Consider the following 14,670-nt stretch of genomic DNA (forward strand, 5'->3'; position numbering starts at 1 on the left):
TGACCAACAAGAAGTCAGTCTTGCATTTAGCGTTGGGTTGCTGAATGCTGAGGGGGCTGCTAATCAGGGCCAGAGAGAGGCCTGAAGAGAGAAGCAGGGACTGATCCATTACCTCTGTGGCAGCTTTTGATCTATACTTGCCTCTCTCTTTCTTTCCCAGGCTGGCCAGCAGCCGCACCTCCATTTCTCTCTAGACCAGGGGTCCTCAAACTACGGCCCACAGGCCACATGCAAATACTAATATTGTATTTGTTCCTGTTTTGTTTTTTTACTTCAAAATAAGATATGTGCAGTGTGCATAGCAATTTGTTCATAGTTTTTTTTTTAAAACTATAGTCAGGCCCTCCAATGGTCTGAGGGACAGTGAACTGGCACCCTGTTTAAAAAGCTTGAGGACCCCTGCTCTAGACCTTCACCGGGGCTGCTAATCAGCCCTGCCTTTCTGATCAGACCTCGTTGATAGTCCCAGAGGTGCTGACTGGCATAGAAACTGACCAATCAGAACCAAATGTGGGTCAACTGTGAGAAGCCAATTGCTGCCTAGGAGACAGAGCTTTTGACGCTGACTGGCATAGAAACTGACCAGTCAGAACCAAATCTGGGTCCACTGTGAGGAGCCAATGACTGCCTAGGAGGTGAAGCTTTTGACACTGACTGGCATAGATACTGACCAATCAGAACTAAATTTGGGTCAACTGTGAGGAGCCAATGGCTGTCTAGGGGACAGAGTTTTTGACACTGACTGGCATAGAAACCGACCAATCAGAACCAAATTGACTGGCAGGGGAGGGCCGTTGGGGAAAGATCAAGCCTTCAGGGGAAGGCAGTTGGGGGCAAGATCCACCTGGCAGGGGAGGGCCTGTTGGGGGTAAGATCAGGCAGGCAGAGGCAGTTAGGGGCAATCAGGCAGACAGACAGAGGGGTTAGGGACAATCAGGCAGGCATGCAGAAGCAGTTAGAGGCGATCAGGAAAGCAGGCAGGTGAGTGGTTAGCAGCCAGTGGTCCCAGCTTTTGAGAGATGTCTGACTGCTGGTTCCAGGTGGGTGCTCTTTGATTCAGCTGTTCCTTCTGCTCTGTGAGAAGGCGCAGGGCCTGTCCGCAAATTCCGCCCTTTGTCTTTCCCTGAGCAGACCTCCCAGGCACGCATGATCAGGGAGGTTGGAGTTCTGGCATTCCTGGATTCTCAGCTGAGGTAACTGGTCCCTGGGCATTGTGGTTGTAAGGTCCTGGGAGGTATCTGAGATCTTCCCAGTTGAAGGTAAGGCTAGGGTTCTGATCACAGTCAGTCTCTGATCACAGCCGTCCCCCCTTCAAGATGATGTGGCCTCTGTGGCAGAGCTGAGTGCTCTGGGAGAGATTTCAGCCACAGTAGAGGCTGCCTGGTCAGGGGAGTTGGTCAGCCAGTCCCCAACAGTCCCTTGGAGTATAGCTGCCCCTCACTCACAAATACTGACACTCCCTGCAAGTCCACATGCTCTCCTTTCGTTCTCTCACGCTCACACTATCTAGCAGCCTGCAGTCCCATCAGCAGCCATCTTGAATTACTCTGGGGAGCTTTTAAAACACTAGATACCCATGTTGTACCCCAGATAATTAAATCACAGTCTGTGGGGTTGGTGAATCTCAGGTATCAGTATTTTAAAAATTGTTCCAGGTAATTCTAAGGTTCAGAACCACCAGTCCAGAAAACCACTATATTCTCTTGCCAGGTTTCCCCCACCTTTTGTTTCTCTCAACTGTACCATATTTTACTACTGTTTAAATTCTCAGCTCTGTTTTATTCTCCTATTCAAGATCTTTCAATGATTTAGCTCTCTCTTTCTCTCACTCTCTCCCCCCCCGCTCTGTCTCTATCATCTCTATCTCTATCTCTATCTCTATCTCTATCTCTATCTCTATCTCTATCTCTATCTCTCTATCTCTATCTTTCTAGCTGTTTCTCTATCTCCAAACCATCTATATAATCTATATTTATACCTCTATCCATTTTATTTATATCTATATATCTAAATATACATGAATATGTATGCTGTGTTAAATGAAAAACGTAGGATAGAGAAGAATATATGGTATGTTTAATTGTAAGTTTTACATGTGTATTATTTTTCTTTTGCTATATAACAAATTTTCACAAAGTTAGCTGTTTAAACTTAGCTTAAAACGACACTAATTTATTGTCATAATTTTTAGGAGTCCAAGCATGATTTAACTGCTGCTAAGGGTCTCTCACTGTTTTAAGATGTAGGTTTTATGATCAATCAGGTATGGTGAAGTCAACAAATAGAGGATGACAATCATTGAAAAGATAATTTGTTACTACAAGATCCAAGAGGAGGGCCACAGCATGCAACATGGGAAAGCAACAGGATCTGTCAAGAGGCAGAAGAAGTGAGGAGAAAAACATGGGCAAGAATCTTTATTGTAGTTACCATGGGAAATGCAAGGCAAAGCAGAATAAGCAAGTTTAGAACTGGCCAGTTTAAACAATTTCAGAGGGCTCTGGGTTATAGGAGCTGTCACTAGTTGTCTGGTACCTGATCCTGGGATGATTAAGGCAGAGGAATATTGCCTCTTGGAGTGGAAGATTCAGATAGATAGGGTGGTTCAGGTATGGGGTCTGGATTGGTTGGTTTGCATATGAAAGGCACCCTTCTGAGCAAGTTATTTGCTCTCTCTAAGGACTGACTAGCACTGAGAAAGGGAGTCTTTTTCCCAGACAGCAAACCCCAAATATCAAAACATCAAGAATATAGAAAGTAAGAATATATAGTTAATACATTCACTGGATTGAAATCTCAGTATCAAACAAGGCTATGACCCAAGCTCACTACTTATTGGCAGAATTCAGTTCCTTATCATTTTAGGACGGAGGTCCCTGATATCTTGCTAGCTGACTGCTAGTCAGCTTCCAGAGACTGCTCTCAGACCCTAGCTACATGGTCTTCTCACAAGACAAAGATTCTTAAGACAAATACCATATGATCTCACTTATATGTGAAATCTAATGAACAACATAAATTCATGAACAAAATAGAAACAGAGGCATAGATACAATGGACAGACTGACAGCTGTCAGATGGGAGGGAGAAGGGGGAGACTGGATGAAAGAAGGTGAAGGATCAGCCAAAGAACATATATGCATAACGCACAGACACAGACAGCAGTGTAATGATGGCCAGAGGGAAGAGGGACGAGGGCTGGGTAGAGGTGGGCAAAGGGAGAGAAAGTGAGGAGCATCTGTAATAGTGTCAACAATAAAAAAACAGTTAGAAATTCTTATATAATGTAACTTAAGTATCTCATCACCTTTACCATATTACATAACTTAATCAAGAGTGACAGAACATATTTACAGGTCTGCAAAACTCAAGGGAAGAAGATTATATAGGACATACAGGCAGGGAAAAGGAGTCTTAGAATTCTGCCTTCCACAATTTGGAATTATTTATATGTATATATTTGCATTGCAGAAAAGTTTGGAAAATGTTCACGAATCATCTCTTTTGATGGGCTTTCAGATGGTATTATTTTTAGACATTAATTTTTATTCAACATAGCACATATTATTTAGGAGACAAGGAAGAAAATTGTAAAGGAAGAATGGAAGGAAGGAAAGTAGGGAGGAAGGAAGGAAAGAAAGAAAGAAAAGAGGAAGAAGGAAGAAAGCAAGAACCTTCAGCTGCTTACTGAATTAAGTATAAATTCATTGTAAAAAATGGTTTTCCATAACATGATGCCAACTCTGTAAAAGGAGTCATTTTCTATTACCCCTTCAAATGATCCCTTATTCAAGATAAACTAAGTACCCTGGCCCTCATTTTACCCTGTCCTTTTTTCTATATATGGCACACTCATATTATTCTACTGTTTTCATTTCTGTCAAAATCCTACCCATCCCTCAAAGCCAATTGCTATCTTCTCTGCAAAATCATTCGTGATCCCACTAGCATGAGGTGATCCTTCTTGCTTTTGAAATTCCTGAGCAGTAGATTATAGGGGTTAAGCTCCCAAATTCTAAGGTCATAGATAGCTTATGTTCTACTCCTGGCTCTTGGTACTTTCTAGCTGGGAAATCTGAGGTAAATTGCTTAACCTAGTAAGTCAGGACCATTGCTCAGACGAGCTAAAGCAATTGGGAAAAGCGCTTTAAGCCAAGGGGAATTAGCAGAGTTGGAACACTGGGATGGAAGTATCTAAGTCAGAAATCCAAAGGAAACAATATATGCCTTTAGAAGGAAATCAGCTGTGTGGGACTGAGGTTGGGATGAGGATGCAAATGAGTGGAGCTTTGAAATTCAAACCCAAAATGTAACCTTTGCCTTGGAAAATTACCCAGCCAAAGTCACAGACACTAAATATAAAGCAAATGTTTCATGAAACCAGGCAACGCCATCAGTAATGCGTTCCAGACTATTTCTACAAAACAGAGGGTTCTTCCTATTTAGGTGTCTTTGTAGTAATGTATGAGAATGCTAATTCCAGGTAAAGAAATTTCATTTGTGTGTTTTGTTTTTTTTTGAGAGTTGAATTTATCCAAGAAAAACAACCGTCTCTTTTGACAATTTTTTCCTCCAAGTATGCCAGTCAGATTATGAAAGGCAAAGCAAAGAACAGTTTTTTCCAACCATGTACATAAAAGAAATCTAGTACCAACCCCCCTGTTCTGGTACAGTGGGGCATATTGCAAAACATTGCCAGGCTGCCTGGGAAGTGAAGGTTGTGCCTTGGCTCCACCATATGATATATGAAATTGGCATTAATCTGGTAAACCAGGTCAATACACCCTGGACCTGGATTCTGATTAACAAATTCTCATTTTCTTTGCCTATATAATAATTGGGAGTCACATCATTAAAATATACCACTTTATTAAGATGTACCCTTTAATTAGCACCTACTATTTTCCAGATACTTTACACACATGATCTCAATTAATCCTTACAAGTATACCAGCTAGGTATTCTTATCCCCTTGTTGAAGGATGAGGACCCATTTGTGGGTAGCAAAATGCAAGGCTGAACAGTATCCCCCATTGATCTTTCCTTTCTCTGGCCCCCCTGCAGTAACTCAGGATACCCCAAAGCAACTTCCTTCTGCTCCAAAGACAAGTGGCTCTTCCAAAGACAGCAGGCCACTGTGGCATTTTAGAAGTGTCTGCTGATAGTTTGATTAGCAGTATGGAGAAGTGGGTCACTAGAATCAGAAAACAGGGTTTGCAACTTCTAATTGTCTGTGGAGCCTCAACCAAGTTCCCTTCCTTTTCTGGGGCCCTGCTTCCTCATCTGTAACATGATAGGATAGGACTAGATTTATGGATTGAAAATGTTTGAAAACTATGGAACCTTTGTTACATAAACAAAATCTTATATAGTCAAATCAGTAACACTGGTTAAAAGGGATGGAGGCAAGAAGAGCAGAGAGGCAGCCTTTGTAGCACTCTGCTGTATATCAGGGCTTGAGGGTTGACTGTTTGAAAACACAGTTGTACTAGGTTGTAACTAAAGGTCATTTCCAACATTTGATGGTTCATATGGTGGACAGTTTATTCTTAGATTTTGCAGTGCATTTTCCCTTCTCTAAGCTGAAAATAGAATATCATCCAAGATGGGGACCATGACATGCTCATCTTATATTAATAATCCAGTAGAAAATTTTATTAATGCCCTTCACTTCTGAGATTATTCTACACCTCTGGTGACAGGGAGAGCTGACTTAAAAGCTACAGGTGTGGTTATCAGGTAGAGACAGTTGCCAAAGTCTTATGCTTTGGTACCTAGCTCAGTGTTGTACACTTAATAGGTGTTTGGTAAATACTTGCTATGTACTTGTTTTCTCAAAGGTAATGTTAGCCCTGGGGTATCAGTACCTTAAAATGAACATCCCCGTTTGGCCATAGGTCCTCTAAAATTCTGAGAGGAAAGCAAATCTCAAATACTATCATTTTATTCTCATCAATATCTACAGCTGACCACTCTGGAATCTTACATTCTGATTACAGGGAACAGCAGAACACAGTGCTTTATAGCTGGTGTCCTTTAAAAAACACATTAAAATCTACAATGACAATATCATACAAAGTAACAAGAATGTATTAGACACAGGTTTCCAAGAAAAAGAGGCCTTGAGAGGAAGATAAAGCTTCTTTATTATTTCTCTTTAAACAATATGTTTTAAAAATGTTATTGATGAGAAAGGAGAGGGAAGAAGGGAGGGAGGGAGGGAGGGAGAGAGAGGGAGAGAGAGAGAGACAGAGAGAGACAGAGAGAGAGACAGAGAGAGAGACAGACAGACAGAGAGAGAGAGAGAGAGAGAGAGAGAGTTATTGTTCCACTTATTTATGCATTCATTGGTTGATTCTTGTATGTGCCCTGACTGGGGATCGAACCTGTGACCTTGGTGTATCGGGACAGCATTCTAACCCACTGAGATACCCAACCAGGGCTGATAGAGCCTCTTTAATAGAGATAGCTGGGCAAGGAAGATTGTTAGATACTAATTTTCTCTTTGAAAAGATATTTGGGTTATACAAGACAACATCTGAAGGAGAGCTGCACTTGAGAAATGTGAGTGACATGAAGAAGTCCAAAATGCAGAACCAAAAAGAGTTGTAACATATTCAATAGGTTTAGTGTTATATTTATTGATTTGCTAATAATGCTCTATTGCCCTGCTTGACTAGTAGAGGACAAGTAGCTCTTGTGCTTTAGGTTTAATCCACTAAAAAGAAAGATACAAAGACATAAAGCTGAATTGTCCTTTTGAATATTACTGGGTGAAATTCCCAAGAAATTTTTTCTTAAAGACCACACAAAAACTCTTTGATTTGCCTCATTTGGGGTAAATAATGATTTGGGGCCAAACACTTTACAGATCTGGAGCCAATCAGTTCAAATGATGTTATGTTTTCAAAATAATTAAAAGAGTGGTCAGAAAGACAGGCACTCAGGTAGCAAAAGTTTGCAATTTACAGTCATTTATGGTTCATGTGTTCACTCTGATCTTTTGATAGTCATGGTCAGTGAGGGGTTAGTTAAAATAAATGGAACAAAGTTCTAGTTTTCAGAGCTCATAAAGCATGAAGACCCAAACAAGTCTCCACATCTAACAAAGGTTTACTTCTCGCCTTCACCTGGAAAACAACTAAACCTCTTCATATCCATTTCAAATTGGGTGAGAACACCAACCCAAGCCCATGAATTACCTTTCCTTTACATCAAGGCTTCACCCCTACCCTCCATTGTATCCAAAGAGCAAGATCTTACTGAAAACAAAATGGTACCTGAAAATTTTTTTTCAAAATATATTTTATTGATTTTCTACAGAGAAGAAGGGAGAGGGATAGAGAGTTAGAAACATCAATGAGAGAAATCGATCAGCTGCCTCCTGCACACCCCCCACGGGGGATGTGCCCGAAACCAAGGTACATGCCCTTGACCGGAATCGAACCCGGGACCCTTCAGTCCGCAGGCCGACACTCTATCCACTGAGCCAAACCGGTTCGGCAAAAATTTTGTCAAGTCCAAATCATCTGCTCTTTCCCAAGTGGCCCAGATGCCATATACTCTGGGTCTACTGAATGCCTAATAAGAAGTCAAATTAGGCAGGACCCAGTAGTAAGTGACTGTGTTTACTGAATCTACTCAATCATAGCTTTTATGGACAGATTCATATTAGCACAACCCAAAGGGAAAGAGTCTTTGCTTGAGGTCACAATCTGTCCAAATCAGCATTGTAAGTTGCATCCCAACCTCTTCCACCAAAGTAATTATCTAGGTTGTTAGTTTGCTGTACAAAACCCCTATGAATGTTTTTTTAAAAATCTTTATTGTTGAAAGTATTACATATGTCTCCCTTTTTCTCCCATTGATCCCTTATAGCCTGCCCCTACCCCTAAAAAACCCCTATAAATGGTATACTTTAAAAATCACTATTATTTGATGTAAAGAATACTGATGGTGGTGATACTAATATTAGAGAATAGTGTGAATACAGGAGGAGAGAGCTTATATGGCGGGGAAGTTGGGGAAGCAGACATGTAATACTGCAGTGTCTGAGCAAAGTTTCTTAAAGCAGCCAAAGCCATTAGCAACTGAAAAATGCTTAGCCCTGAATTCCTACAGATTTTTTGGTCTGATTTGCTCAAGACAGTATACAGAGATAGTGAGATAGTGCAAATGCTCTGTAGGAATATTCAGTGAGCCAGCCATACACTTGGTTGGTACCTTGAAAAACAAAATGCCACTTTTCAACAATACTTTCTTGTCTGACAAAAACAAATCAATTGTGTGTCCACCTACAATCTTTTGGGAATTGTGGCATCCACTTTGGCATTATGAGCGCAACCTTACCCCTAGAAATACTGTTTAAATTGATCAACAAGTCTAATAACCAGAGTATTTGATATTTAGGAACTGTTGAATGGCCAATCAAAAGAAAATCTGGGTAGGAGTTACATTGTCTGCAGAAAAGATTGTATCTACCATGTGCCAATTCTTTTTCTCCACCATGGAGAAGGGATTAGGATTCCAGAGCATGTGATATGGATGTCCTCATAAAAGTTGGTTTCAGCTGCAGGTGTTGTAACTTTATTAGGAAAGAAAGTTAGCTGTTTCAGGACTAGGATATAAACACATTGAATGACCCTGGTTTTTTGGCCTGGATAAACATAGGCATAAGTTAAACAAAATGTTAAACTCCAACTCTAGTTTGGTGTCATTGATTGGGGAAATGGGGCAACTCTGGCAGGTTGAGATAAACTCAAAAGTATATGGAGGATACAGAGGCAGAGCAACATCGAACAGACTGTCAAACTACAGCGGGAAGGCCGGGGAGGGTTGGGGGTGGGTGGGTAAGAGATCAACCGAAGGACTTGTATGCATGCATATAAGCATACCCAATGGACACAAGACACTGGGGGGTATGGGAGGCTAGGGGAAGGTCAAGGGGAGAAAAAAAGGAGACATATGTACTACTCTTTGTAATACTTTAAGCAATAAAAAAATTTAAAAAAAGAGCAAAAAGAAAAAGCAAAAAGTCAAACAACACCAAAACAAATTAAACAGATTTTTAATTTTTGACAATCAAAAACACTGAGGTGCAGTCTCATTATTTTTGTGTGTGTTCCAATAACATTGTATTTTTAGATACTTAAGTTTCATATCATTTTCACCTGCCACAGAACATCATTCTTTTGCATTCTTTTGATTTTTTTCAACTATTAAAAAATGGCAAAACCATTGCAGCTCATGGACCTTACAATTAAAGGTAGTGGGCCAGATTTTCCTGCAGGCCACAGTTTGAAGACCCCTGTTCTAGATGGAAAAACAGAGAATTTAGTGACCAGACCTATTACTCACACATCAAGATAGAGACAGGCAGGGACAGAAGTCTGAGTCCCTGATTCCACAGGAGTGGTCAGGGAACTGAGAAGTCATTATTTTTCTCATTCTTAGGCCATTTACATACAGAAATGTCCTCCAGAATTACAAGACCTAGAGATAGGGCCAGGTCCCAGGGAAAGAAATAGGTGGCTGATAGTGCTGGAGCTCATGTCCTGGGGAAGTGTCCACTCCCTCCCAGGATGGGACTTTGGATAAGGTGCATGTGCAGGATTTCCTCTGCCCACTCTAGGTACTTGGCTGCTTTCTTTACACCTTCTCAGTGAGCAGATGATTGGTTACCAGGAACTCCCCGAAGCAGGATGTACACACCTCCTGTTTACCCTGCAGTGCTGCAGGGTAGTCACCTACATTCTGGTCCTGCAGGGCCTGAGTGATGAGCACTGTGGCTTGGCTCAGATAGGCAGGCTTGGCTCTTCTTCTTCATCATCTTCCTCCTCCTGGCTCCCAGGGTTCCTGGTCCAGACTCTCAGACTCTGCCTCCATTGTTGCCAGGTAACCTATGTGGATAGGATTGGGGTCTTTAACCCCTTCCTTGGAGAAAGGGTCAAAGAAGGCAAGCTCTTCTCAGTGAGGCAGGGGAACTAGACACTTCCTTGGTGCTCCCACAGTTAAAGAAAAGACTGAGGGTGTCCTGAGAAGGACTGGATGGCAGGGGGTCTGCTGACACCTCCAACTTATCAAGGCCCCTTTTCTTTGCAGAGAGTGTGGGCAACCAGTAAGCATCAGGTGGCATCTGGGGCTCCTCAGGGGGCAGAGTGGGGATCAGAGGGGGGTGGCAGAATGTACAGATCTCTGGATACCTTGGAGGGCCATATCACATCCCCACCTCAGAAGAACTCCTTGAGTTGAGGGCTGTTGTTGAGTGAAGAGATATGCATGGTGAAGTGAAGCAAGTTCTCTTCCCCCTTTCACAGCTCCTCAATCAGAGGCTTCGAATCTGCCAAACACCTGGGGCCTGGGGGAACTCCTCCAGGTGGTGGTTTCAATGTGTAGGCCAGGTCTCTGTGCAGCTTGCAGAAGTCACTGTACTACTTCCAGACCACCACCTTTTTGACACCCTCTGGGTCCCTCTTTGAGATGGACTGTGTGGTTGGTCATTTTGCACTCAGTGTAGCCCTTGGGATGGGCCCAAGGATCAGAGACTGTGTAGTGCCGCAAGAAGTCGTTCTTTGCCATGGCAACCCAGCCAGGGTGGAGCTAACCGCTGGCCAGTCTCGTTATTTTTAAGCTGGAAGCCATAATGTTATTCAAACTGGATCAGAACCTCTCCTGCATTGATATGAGTTTCAACTTGAAAAGTGATGGCTACTTGTTCCCCTATTTTAATTCTTCAATCCTTTACTAAGTGATAACTCTGACATTTTAGCTGGGCACCTAACCACATCGAATAAAAACTACAATTCTTATTCTCAAGTTCAGATAAGTATGACCCTGAAACTAAATTCTGGCCAGTGGAATATGAGGGAAAGTGATGTCATGTGATTTCTAAGTGTCTTTAAATGGAGGGGCATACTGTTTTCGCCTAGTCTCCAATCCTGGTTGGAATAAAGATATGATGGCTGAAGCTAGAGCAGCCATTTTGCACCATTAAATTGGAAATTATATGTAGAGAATGATAGAGCAACAAGACCTAAGGAACCTTGTTATCACAGAGCTTCCATACAAGTCTCAATTGCCTACATGGACTTTTACTACTATATCATCTCAAGCATTGAGTTTTTCATTTCTAGAAGTTCTATTTGGGAATTTTTAATGTCTTTCATGTCTTACTTAACATGTTCAATCTTTCCTCTAGTTTCTTAAACATTTGTAAACAGTTAAATAATGTTTGAAAGTCTTTGTCCACTAATCCTATAATCTGTATTATTTCTGAATTGGTTTTGATTGATTTTTTCCTTATTATTTCTTTCCTTCTTCTTTTGAATGCCTGGTAGTTTTCAATTGGATGTCCTATGTGAATTTTATCTTATTGGATGATGGATATTTTGTATTTCTATAAATAGTCTTGGGCTTTATTCTGGAACACAGTTAAATTACTTGCAAACAGTGTGATCTTTTCAAGGCTTTTAAAAAAATATTTATTGTTGAAAGTGTTACATATGTCCATATTTTCCCCCCATTGACTTATTCTAGTCTGCTCCTGCCCCCTGCCTCAGGCCTTTACCACCCTATTGTCTGTGTCTATGGGTCATGAATATATGCATACAAGTTCTTTGGTTAATCTCTTCCCACTCACCCACTCTCCCCTGCATTCCCTCTGAGGTTCCACAGTCTGTTCAATGCTTCTAAGTCTCTGGATCTATTTTATTCATCAGTTTATTTTGTTCATTAGATTCCACAAATGAGTGAGATCCTTTCTCTGACTGGCTTATTTCATTTAACAGGTTCATCCATGCTATTGGAAATGGTAAGAGTTCTTTCTTTTTTCACAGATGCATAGTATTCCATTGTGTAAATGTACTACAGCTTTTTTATTCACTCATCTGTGGATGGGCACTTGGGCTGTTTCCAGATATTAGCTATTGTAAATTGCGCTGTTATGAACACAGGGGTGCATACATTATTTCTGACTGGTGTTTCTGATTTCTTAGGATATATTCCTAGAAGTGGGATCACTGGGTCAAATAGGAGTTCCATTTTTAATTTTTTGAGGAAATTCCATGCTGTTTTCGATAGTGGCTGCAACAGTCTGCTTTCCCACCAGCAGTGTACTAGGGTTCCCTTTTCTCCACATCCTTGCCAACACATGTCACTTGTTGATTTGTTGACGATAGCCATTCTGACAGGTGTGAGGTGATACCACATTGTCATTTTGATTTATATCTCTCAGATGATTAGTGATTTTGAGAATTTTTTTCATATGTCTCTTGGCCATCTGTATGTCCACTTTGGAGAAGTATCTAATTTTTTTGCCCATTTTTAAATTAGATTGTATGTCTTCCTTTTGTTAAGTTGTATGAGTTCCCTATATATTTTGGAAATTAACCCCTTATCAGATGTATCATTGGCAAATATGTTCTTCCATACAGTGGGTTCTTTTTTCATTTTGTTGATAGTTTCTTTTGCTGTGCAGAAGCTTTTTAATTAGATGTGGTCCCATTTGTTTATTTTCTCCTTAGTTCCCTTTGCCCTAGGACCGTGGTTGGCAAACTGTGGCTCGCGAGCCACATGCTGCTCTTTGGCCCCTTGAGTATGGCTCTTCCTAAGCCTTAGGAGTACCCTAATTAAGTTAATAACAATGTACCTACCTATATAGTTTAAGTTTAAAAAATTTGGCTCTCAAAATAAATTTCAATCATTGTACTGTTGATATTTGGCTCTGTTGACTAATAAGTTTGCCGACCACTGCCCTAGGAGAGATGTCTTGAGATTTTGCTGCCTATGGTTTCTTCTAAGCTTTTTATGATTTCATCACTTACATTTAAGTCTTTTATCCATTTTGAGTTTATCTTTGTGTATGGTGTAAGTTGGTGGTCTAGTTTCATTTTTTTACATGTATCTGTCCAATTTTCCCAACAGCACTTGACTCCACTGTATGCTCTTGCCTCCTTTGTCAAATATTAATTGAGCATAATGGCTTGGGTCGATTTCTGGGTTCTCTGTTCTATTCCATTGATCTATATGCCTGTTCTTGTGCCAGTACCAGGCTTTTTTGAGTCCAGTGGCTTTGTAGTATAACTTGATATCTGGTATTGTATCCATTCAACTTTGTTCTTCTTTCTCAAGATTGCTGTGGCTATTCAGGGTGGTTTTTTTGGTTTTGTTCCATATACATTTTTGGAGAGTTTGTTCTAGATCTTTGAAATATGCCGTTCGTATTTTAATAGGGATTGCATTGACTCTATAGATTGCTTTGGGTGGTATGGATGTTTTAATGATGTTGATTCTACCAATTCAAGGCTTGTTTTTAAATTCATTAGGCAAATTTAGAGCAGCTTTGAATGTAGAACTATTGAAGCAACACCTTTTAGAGTACTCTGATGATCTGTGAATTGAGATTTTCAATTCTGGCTAGTGGGAACCAGCTATTCCTAGTCTTATGTGATCTCTGAGGATTTTTCTTCCAGCTCATTTTGAGTGGTACTTTTCCTGGTCTTATATACTAGTACATGTGTTGATTAAAATTCAGCAGAAGATTCAAGGAGGATTCTGAATATCTCCAGAGTTCTCTTTCTGTTGCACCTCTTTGCCCCCGTACTCTGTCCTGCAAATTCTAGCTGCCTTGGTTTTCCTACCTTCTGGCTCCTTCTCCTAATCCACCTGGCCCTACCTACCTAGGTTTCTGTTCCCTGAATCACTGCCTAGGACCTCTCTCCAGGCAGTAAACTGGGACAATCCTAGGGCTCACCTTGTTTCTTTCCTGCCTCTCAGAGATCACTTTTTTTGTTGCCTGGTATACAATGTCTGAAGACTATTGTTTTCATTTTGTCTGTTTTTTGTTGTTTTTTTTTTTTTCACTTGCTTCAGGCAGAAGGGTAAATCCAGTCCCTGTTACTCCATCTTGGCCAGAACAATGGACTTTTACATCAGAGAGAAATAAATGGCTATATTGTCTAACCCACTCTTATTTTGCATTTTCTGTCATTGGCAACCAGCCTAATCCTAACAAATATAGAGCTGATCCTTGATTTATTCAGAGAAGTTTCTGACTTTAATATAGAGAAGCTAATATTTTTAGAATAACAAGAGACTTGATTAGCATCCAAGTAAACTCAAATACCTGGATGAAAATGGAGAGGTCTGTCATTTCCTAAGAAAAGAGTGGTGCTTAAGCAGCCAAATCAATTCCAGCTGGTGCCAGTTGACAAAATAAAGTAATTTTTTTTCTTAGTGAGGTTATTTTTTCATTCATTCAGACAGAACAATTGGAGAGAGACTTACTCAATAAACTTTCCTTGAACACCTACTATAGTCTAAGCACTAGGCTATATTCTAGGGCTATAAATATGTATAGGCTGGGACAGAAGTCTTTACCAGCAGTTCACAAGTTAGATAATAAACCCCTTATTTAGTTAAGATCTATGGTCATGAGAATAGTTCATAAACTTGGCTAAGAGGCTTAGTGCCAACTTTTTTTTTAATTTTTATTTTTAATTTATTTTTTATTGCTTAAAGTATTACAAAGGGTATTACATATGTGTCCTTTTTTTCCCCCGCCCTTGACAATCCCCTGGCCTCCCCTACCCCCCAGTGTCTTATGTCTATTGGTTATGCTTATGTGCATGCATACAAGTCCTTTGGTTGATCTCTTGCCCCCCTCCCTCCTGC

The 14,670-nt window shown here is 40.7% G+C and overlaps 1 protein-coding gene and 1 pseudogene across 2 annotated transcripts in view; both read right to left on the reverse strand.

Moving 5' to 3' along the window:
- Nucleotides 1-14,670, reverse strand: part of COL4A6 (collagen type IV alpha 6 chain) — a gene marked incomplete at both ends in the record, with an annotated part of 395,246 nt that overhangs the window by 173,073 nt on the left and 207,503 nt on the right. The gene's annotated exons all lie outside the window — the stretch shown is intronic.
- On the reverse strand, nt 9,548-10,578 carry LOC308510973 (sorting nexin-15-like; annotated as a pseudogene). The gene has a single exon. The product of its transcript is annotated as a sorting nexin-15-like (transcript).

The sequence above is a fragment of the Myotis nattereri genome, assembly GCF_964212035.1.
Source record: "Myotis nattereri genome assembly, chromosome: X".
Classification (NCBI taxonomy): Eukaryota; Metazoa; Chordata; class Mammalia; order Chiroptera; family Vespertilionidae; genus Myotis; species Myotis nattereri.